Here is a 7,226-nt window from a genome sequence, read left to right as displayed (position 1 = left end):
TTCCCTAGTTAGGCTGTGTAACAAATGACTCCAAAATCTTGTTGCCCGAGCCCTAGGGTGCAAGAGCACATGGCTCCAGGGGTCCCAAATGGACCGGATTTGGTCACATACTTCTGACAAAATCCAAAGGCAGAGAGAGGAATGGTGGTGAAACAAGAATTTATTTCAGCAAGGCCAACACCAGAAAGACAGTAGACTAAGTCTTGGACTATCTCCAAAACACTGAAAATACTTGTAGGTTTATATAGGGAAAATGTAGGAGAAAGTCTGTGGGGTAGGTGCAGGTGGGCAGTAAGATCAGGTTGATCATTGTCTTCAGGTCAATCATGCAAGGTATTGCTGGCATCAAGGTAGTCCCTATTGCTTGAGGGGTGCTTTTGGTTCCCAACATGGATGCATTACCCCCTGAGTCTTTTGCTGAGTTAAGAGATAAACTGGAAGGAAAAGTTCAGTCAATTAGAAAATACAGACTGTGGTCAAAATGGAGACAGTTGAAGGGCTCTTTCAATCTCAGTGGTTTTGCAGCAACCAAGGTTTATTTCTTACTAATATAACATGGTTGGGAATGACTATGGCTCTTTCTTCATGTGTCTTCTTCATTTTGGGATCCAGAAAAGGGCTTTCATGAGTAAATACAGAATGATTAATTTGTATTATATTGATTGCTTAAATGAAACTTTAAATGAACCTGACTCATGGTAGGTGTCCAGTGAATATGTTGAATGAATGAATGAACAGCAGCCCATTCTTTCACTCTCTCTCTCTCTCTGGTTTTTCTTTTTCTTTTTTTTGAGATTTTATTTATTTGTTCATGAGAGACACAGAGAGAGAGAGAGAGAGAGGGGGGCAGAGACACAGGCAGAGGGAGAAGCAGGCTCCATGCAGGGAGCCCAATGTGGAAATTGATCCCGGGACTCTAGGATCACGCCCCAGGCCAAAGGCAGACGCTGAATCACTAAGGCATCAGGGATCCCTCTCTCTGGTTTTTCTTACCACTCAGGACCACAGTCCAGAAAAGTTTTGTTTTTTGTTTTTTTAAAGATTTTATTTATTTTAAAGAGACAGCATGCAAAAGTAGGGGGGAGAGAGAGAGAGAGAGAGAGAGAGAGAGAGAGAGAGAAGATCTAAAGCAGGATCCCCGCTGAGCATGGAGCCCAATTTGGGGCTCAATCTCAGGGCCCTGAGATCGTGACCTGGGCTGAAATCAGGAGTTGGACATTTAACTGATTGAGCCACCCAGGCACCCCAATCCAGAAAAGTTTTAAAGCAGTTATTTCAGAGAGAGAATTCTGGTGACTAAAAATGAGTGTAAAGAGCTGAAACCCTTTCTCAGGATGTTTTCACTTACATGGAGTTACCGTGGGGTGCTCTGCATTCTGGCCTGCCAGCTCCATTCATAACCTGACCAGACTGGGGGCCTCTGCTCACTTTTTAATTTAATTTAATTTAATTTTAATTATTTTATTTTATTTATTTATTTTGCCTCTGCTCACTTCTGCCTTGCAAAAAGAAGAGATTACTGGAAGAAGTGTTGGGAAGCAGGACATCAAACCTGGAAACGATGAAGCAATTGCGGCAAAGAGGTTCCTATCTCATCAGTATCTCTCTCACCCTCTGAAGCTGAATCTGGAAGACAAACTTGCTCTGCTTGTGAGCTTCGCCTGCCAGAGCTTGGGGGAAGCCTAGAAGAATGTCCTCCTGTCGTTGCCAGATGTATCTCTACCTCAAAGAGTTCTTGTATGATAGGACAACAAAAAAGAAGGCCAAGTCGCTTCACCTTTTCCCTCTTCTTCCCAATACTCATCTCCCTTTTAAGAATCTAGTAGGCTTGCTTCCTTCCTAGCTAATGTTCTGTCATTCAGTTGCATCATATTTTCAACAAGGTCTACTACTGGGGAGGGGTTTTCAAATTGTAGATTTTCATCCACAAGTGGGTCCTGAAATTAAGCAGTAAGAAGAAATAGAATAAGTGTCAAAGTGTTTGTATGTAATAAAGGTAAGTATTGCTTTACACATACATAGGTACAGGTGTACAGATAGGATCACCAACCTATAAAATTATTTCTTACTGTGAATCACAATCAAGAAAAGTTTGAAAAGTCATTATAATAGGACTTATTCTTGCAAATGATAGACAGCAAATTAGGAAACCTGTGGTTCACACTCCTGTATCTACTCAGCCCTTTATTGCAGGTTTTTACTACTTAGCCTATGTGTTTTTTTAAAAAGATTTATTTATTTATTTATGATAGAGAGAGAGAGAGAGAGGCAGAGACACAAGAGGAGGGAGAAGCAGGCTCCACGCCGGGAGTCCGACGTGGGACTCGATCCCGGGGCTCCAGGATCGCGCCCTGGGCCAAAGGCAGGCGCCAAACCGCTGAGCCACCCAGGGATCCCCCTTAACCTATGTTTTGTAGAAGGGGGGGTTTGTGGTGTCACCTGGGGGGAATAGCTACATGTGTCAAGCAAATGATTTAGAGGAAAATCTGTGTGTCAGGGGGCTTTAACGAACATTCATTTTAGGGGAGGATACAAGGTTTTCTAGGCTTCAGAGAGCTGACTTAATTTTTAATTAATTAATTAATTAATCTATCTATCTATCTTAGAGTGATCAGGGGATGAGCAGAGGAAGAGAATCCTCAAGTAGGCTCCCCACTGAATGCAGAGCCCGAAGCAGGACTCAATCCCATGTCCCTGAGATCATGACCTAAGCCAAAATCAAGAGCCAAATGTTCAACCAGCAGAGCCACCCAGATCCCCTGACTTTCCTTATTCTTAAAATTTATGGGCCTTTGAACATTTTTTTCACAGTTAACATTTAAAAATTTTGCTTATGTATTTTTTAAGTTTTTGTATAGGTGATAAGGGCTTGTGCTGAGTTAACTAGTGTCTCCTAACTCATGTGCACTTGGTATCTGTGAATGTAGCCTTATTTGAAAATAGGGTCATAGTAGATGTAATCAAGTCAAGAGGAAGTCATAGTGGATTAAAGTGGGCCCTGAATCTAATGACTGGTGTCCTTCTAAGAAGACAGACACAAGATACATGGACACAGGACCCATTACTGATAGACTATCAGAATGGGAGTTGGGCACTGCATAAAATGTGATTTGAGGTGCATAGCAGAAAACTCAAAAGATAGAAAAGACAATTTTTCTCTTTGGTGGAATTGAGTCTTTACTCAACTGAGTTTGTCATTTAACAGCTTTTTAAGGCAACTTCACTGCTTTTTAGGTGTGCTAAGCCAATATTTTGTGGTACTTATCTTGCCTTAAAGATGTTCTCCTGAGAAGGACAAACATTATATGGTCTCATTCATTTGGGGAATATAAAAAATAGTGAAAGGGAATAAAAGGGAAAGGAGAAAAAAAATGAGTGGGAAATATCAGAAAGGGAGACAGAACATGAAAGACTCCTAACTCTGGGAAACGAACTAGGGGTGGTGGAAGGTGAGGTAGGCGGGGGGGGGGTGGTGAGGGTGACTGGGTGATGGGCACTGAGGTGGGCACTTGACGGGATGAGCACTGGGTGTTATCCTATATGTTGGCAAATTGAACACCAATAAAAAATAAATTTATAAAAAAAAAAAGATGTTCTCCTGAGATGAACCATAAGAGACTCTTTAGGAAACAAACTCAGGGTTGGTGGAGGGAAGGTGGGTGAAGGACTGGGGTAACTAGGGGATGGACGTTAAAGAGGGCACTTGATGGAATGAGCTCTGGGTGTTGTATGCAACAAATGAATCACTGAATTCTGCCTCTGAAGCTATAATATACCATGTGTTAATTAAATTGAATTTCAATTTAAAAAATTTTGAAAAGATGTTCTTCTGAAATTTGTTATGTATTCTATCTCAAGGATTCAAGAAAAAAGTACATACTTTCTTAGTTTATAAGAATGTATAATTTAAAAATAATCTTGGGGCACCTGGCTGGCTGTCTGTGGAACATGGAACTCTTGATCTTGGGGTTGTGAGTTCAAGCCCCATGACAGTATAGAGATTACTTAAATATAAAGTCTTAAAAAAAATACATTCTTAGGGTAGAATTCTCCTAATATAAATTATTTTCTGCATTGTTTTTAGAAAATAGCCTCTGACTTTTAGTATGGTATTTAATCAACATCGGCCATTTGCCACAGATAGTCCAAGAATTTGGTTAATGTTTGAAATCTTTTTTTTTTTAAAAGATTCTATTTATTTATTCATGAGAGACAGAAAGAGAGAGGCAGAGACACAGGCAGAGGGAGAAGCTGGCTTCTTGCAGGGAGCCTGATGTGGGACTCAGAACTCTATCCTAGGACTCTGGGATCATGCCCTGAGCCAAAGGCAGGCACTCAACCAGTGAGCCACCCGGGCATCCCTCTTCTTAAGATTATTAAGACAAAGTAAAAAGCTATACACAGGGAGAAAGTATTTGTAGATCAATCTATCTGATAAAAGACTTCTATCCATAATAGATAAAGATGACTAAAATAATAAAACAAAAAATGGATGAAAGATTTAAACAGATACTTCACCAAAGAAAATACAAGCATATAACAGGATTCCCAACATTGTTAGTCATGAGACACCATTGCCAACCTATCAGAGTGCCTAATATTAAAAAGACTAACCAGACCAGGTGTTGGAAGAGGACGGAGAGGATTTGGAACTCTTAAAACTGTTGGTAGGATACGAAACTGTATACCTGCCTTGGAAAAGGGCTTGGCAATTTCTTAAAAAGTAAAATATACACCTACTTACTATATGCTGCAGCCATTCTACTCCTAGGAAAGTATTCAATAGAAATGGAAGCATACGGGGGGTGGTGCTTGGGTGGCTCAGTTGGTTAAGCATCCGACTCTTGGTTTTGGCTCAGGTCCTGATCTCAGGGTTTGTGAAATCGAGCCCTACGTCAGGTTCCACACTCAGTGGGAGTCTGGGTTGGATATTCTCTGTCCCTTCTGTGCTCACTTGCTCGCACTCTCAAGTAAATAAATAATCTTAAAAAAAAAAAAAAAGGAAATGGAAGCATATGTTCACAGGCTTGTGAATCTTTTGGGTAAATTTCACTATTCATAATTGTTTTATTCCTATAAGTCCCAAACTAGAAAAACTGAAATGTCTGCCAAAGGTGAATGGCTAAACCAATTGTGTTATAACTATACTCAGCAATAAAAAGAAGTGAACTACAGAGACATGCAATGATGTGAATCTCAAAATAATTGTGCTACATGAAATCAGACCAATATCATACTGTATGGCATGATTCCATTTATATATCATTCTAGAAAATGCAAATTTATCTATTGTGACAGAAAGCAGATCAGTGGTTGATCCAGAGGAGACAGTAAGGGAGGAATTAGAGGAAGAGGGAAATTTTGGGTATACTGGATATCTTATTTTGGTTGTAGTAATGACACAGGCATACACATGTCAAACCTTGTCAATTTGTTTATTTCAAGAATGTCGTTTATGTCAAATATACCTTCCTGTTTAAGGACCTCCGCCCTTGATCCCAGGACCCCAGGATAATGCCCTGAGCCGAAGGAAGATGCTTAACTGAGCTCCCCAGGCATCCCCTCTGTTTAAAAGTTGAGTGTATCCAGACGCCTGGGGCGCTCAGTGGAGGAGCATCTGCCTTTGGCTCAGGGCGTGATCTTAAAATTTCGGGATCAAGTCCCACTTCGGACTCCCTGCATGGAGCCTGCTTCACCGTCTAGCCTGTGTCTCTGCCTCTTTTTGTGTCTCTCATGAATAAATAAATAAAATCTTAAAAAAAAAAGTTGAGTGTATCATGATTCATGCTATACATACTATCATAATGGTTCAGAATTTGGTCCGGAGTTAACTCTTTCAACAAAATCAATCCATAGCCCTATGGCAATCTAAATACGCATAGATTAAACAATGCCCACTTCAGTTTTCTTTCATCCCAGCAGCACATAGCACAAGGGAACAGCAGGGCGGGTGTGCCTTTTTCAGATCTCAAAGCGAAGCCTGAGCTTAAGTTCTTGTTTCATGAAGTCGTAGAATGAATGAAGCTCCCAATGGGGCGTGAATAAAGCCACTGGAGTTTCTTAAGGATACGGAAAAAGCTCTCTGGACTGAGAGGAGTGTTGGATGGGTCTTTTATCAAATGACAACCAGGGAACCTAAATCCTTAACATCTCGATTGTTACCATCATGGAGTAAGGACTCCTGATTTTTTAAAAAAGATTTTATTTATTTATTCATGAGAGACAGAGAGAGGCAGAGACACAGGCAGAGGGAGAAGCAGGCTCCATGCAGGGAGCCCGACGCGGGACTCGATCCCGGGTCTCCCAGGATCACGCCCTGGGCTGAAGGCGGCGCTAAACCGCGGAGCCACCCGGGCTGCCCAGGACTCCTTGATTAACACCTTAAATGGCTTATACTTCCTTTATAGGGTCTAGGAATTCTTTGTTGGTCACAAGCAGCTGTTGTAACGAGACCCCACCTCTGGCACCTGGGACAGATGGTCTGGCTTACCTGCGGCTGCCTCTCACCTCCATGTTTTCGGGACTTTTGTGAGCCTGATTCCGAGGCCCCCGCCCTGCCCTGCGTGTCCCTGTGACTTCACTCACGGGAGGGGGCCCCATCTAAGCACCTAGCGGTCGGCCTCCCAACATCCACCTGCTCCTAAAAGGTGGTAAAAACGCAAAGCATGTCCCGGTCCCAGTGCGTGTGGAGGGGCAAACGGGCCGTACTCTCGCCAGCTCCGAGTCCCAAACTCCACATCGGCCAGGGAAACCCTACCGGAGGGAGAGTAAAGATCGCAGCAAGTGTCTGGGACTGGGAAAGCGCGGGGAGGAAGCAGGGAGAAAAAAGGCGGAAATCTTGAGAACCGCTCCGGCCGCTGGTCGCCGTCTGCCCGTCAAGTCTCCGCCGGCGCCGGCACACCCCCGGCTTCCGGTCCGGCGGGGCCCGAGCCCGTACTTCCGGTTCCGCGGACTGGCCCACGTCCCCTGCGACCCCGGCGTGCACTTCCGGTCGCCCTCCGACCCGCCGCCCTCTGACCCGCCCCGAGCGCCAGTGCCCTCGTCGCGGCGGTCTCCGATGGCCTGGGGGCTAGCGGGGACTGACTGCGGTGCGCGGCCTGGCCCGCTAGTCAGGAGGGCGGGGGTGCCTTTCGGTATCGCCTTCCAGTAGCCTCGCCGGCGCCGCCCGCAAGCCCGCAGGCCCAGCCCCGCGCAGAGTCCAGCGAAGTCCGCGGCGGGCGAGTCAG

This window comes from Canis aureus, chromosome 13 (assembly GCF_053574225.1).
Source record: "Canis aureus isolate CA01 chromosome 13, VMU_Caureus_v.1.0, whole genome shotgun sequence".
NCBI classification, from domain to species: Eukaryota; Metazoa; Chordata; class Mammalia; order Carnivora; family Canidae; genus Canis; species Canis aureus.
This window is presented reverse-complemented; position numbering follows the sequence as displayed.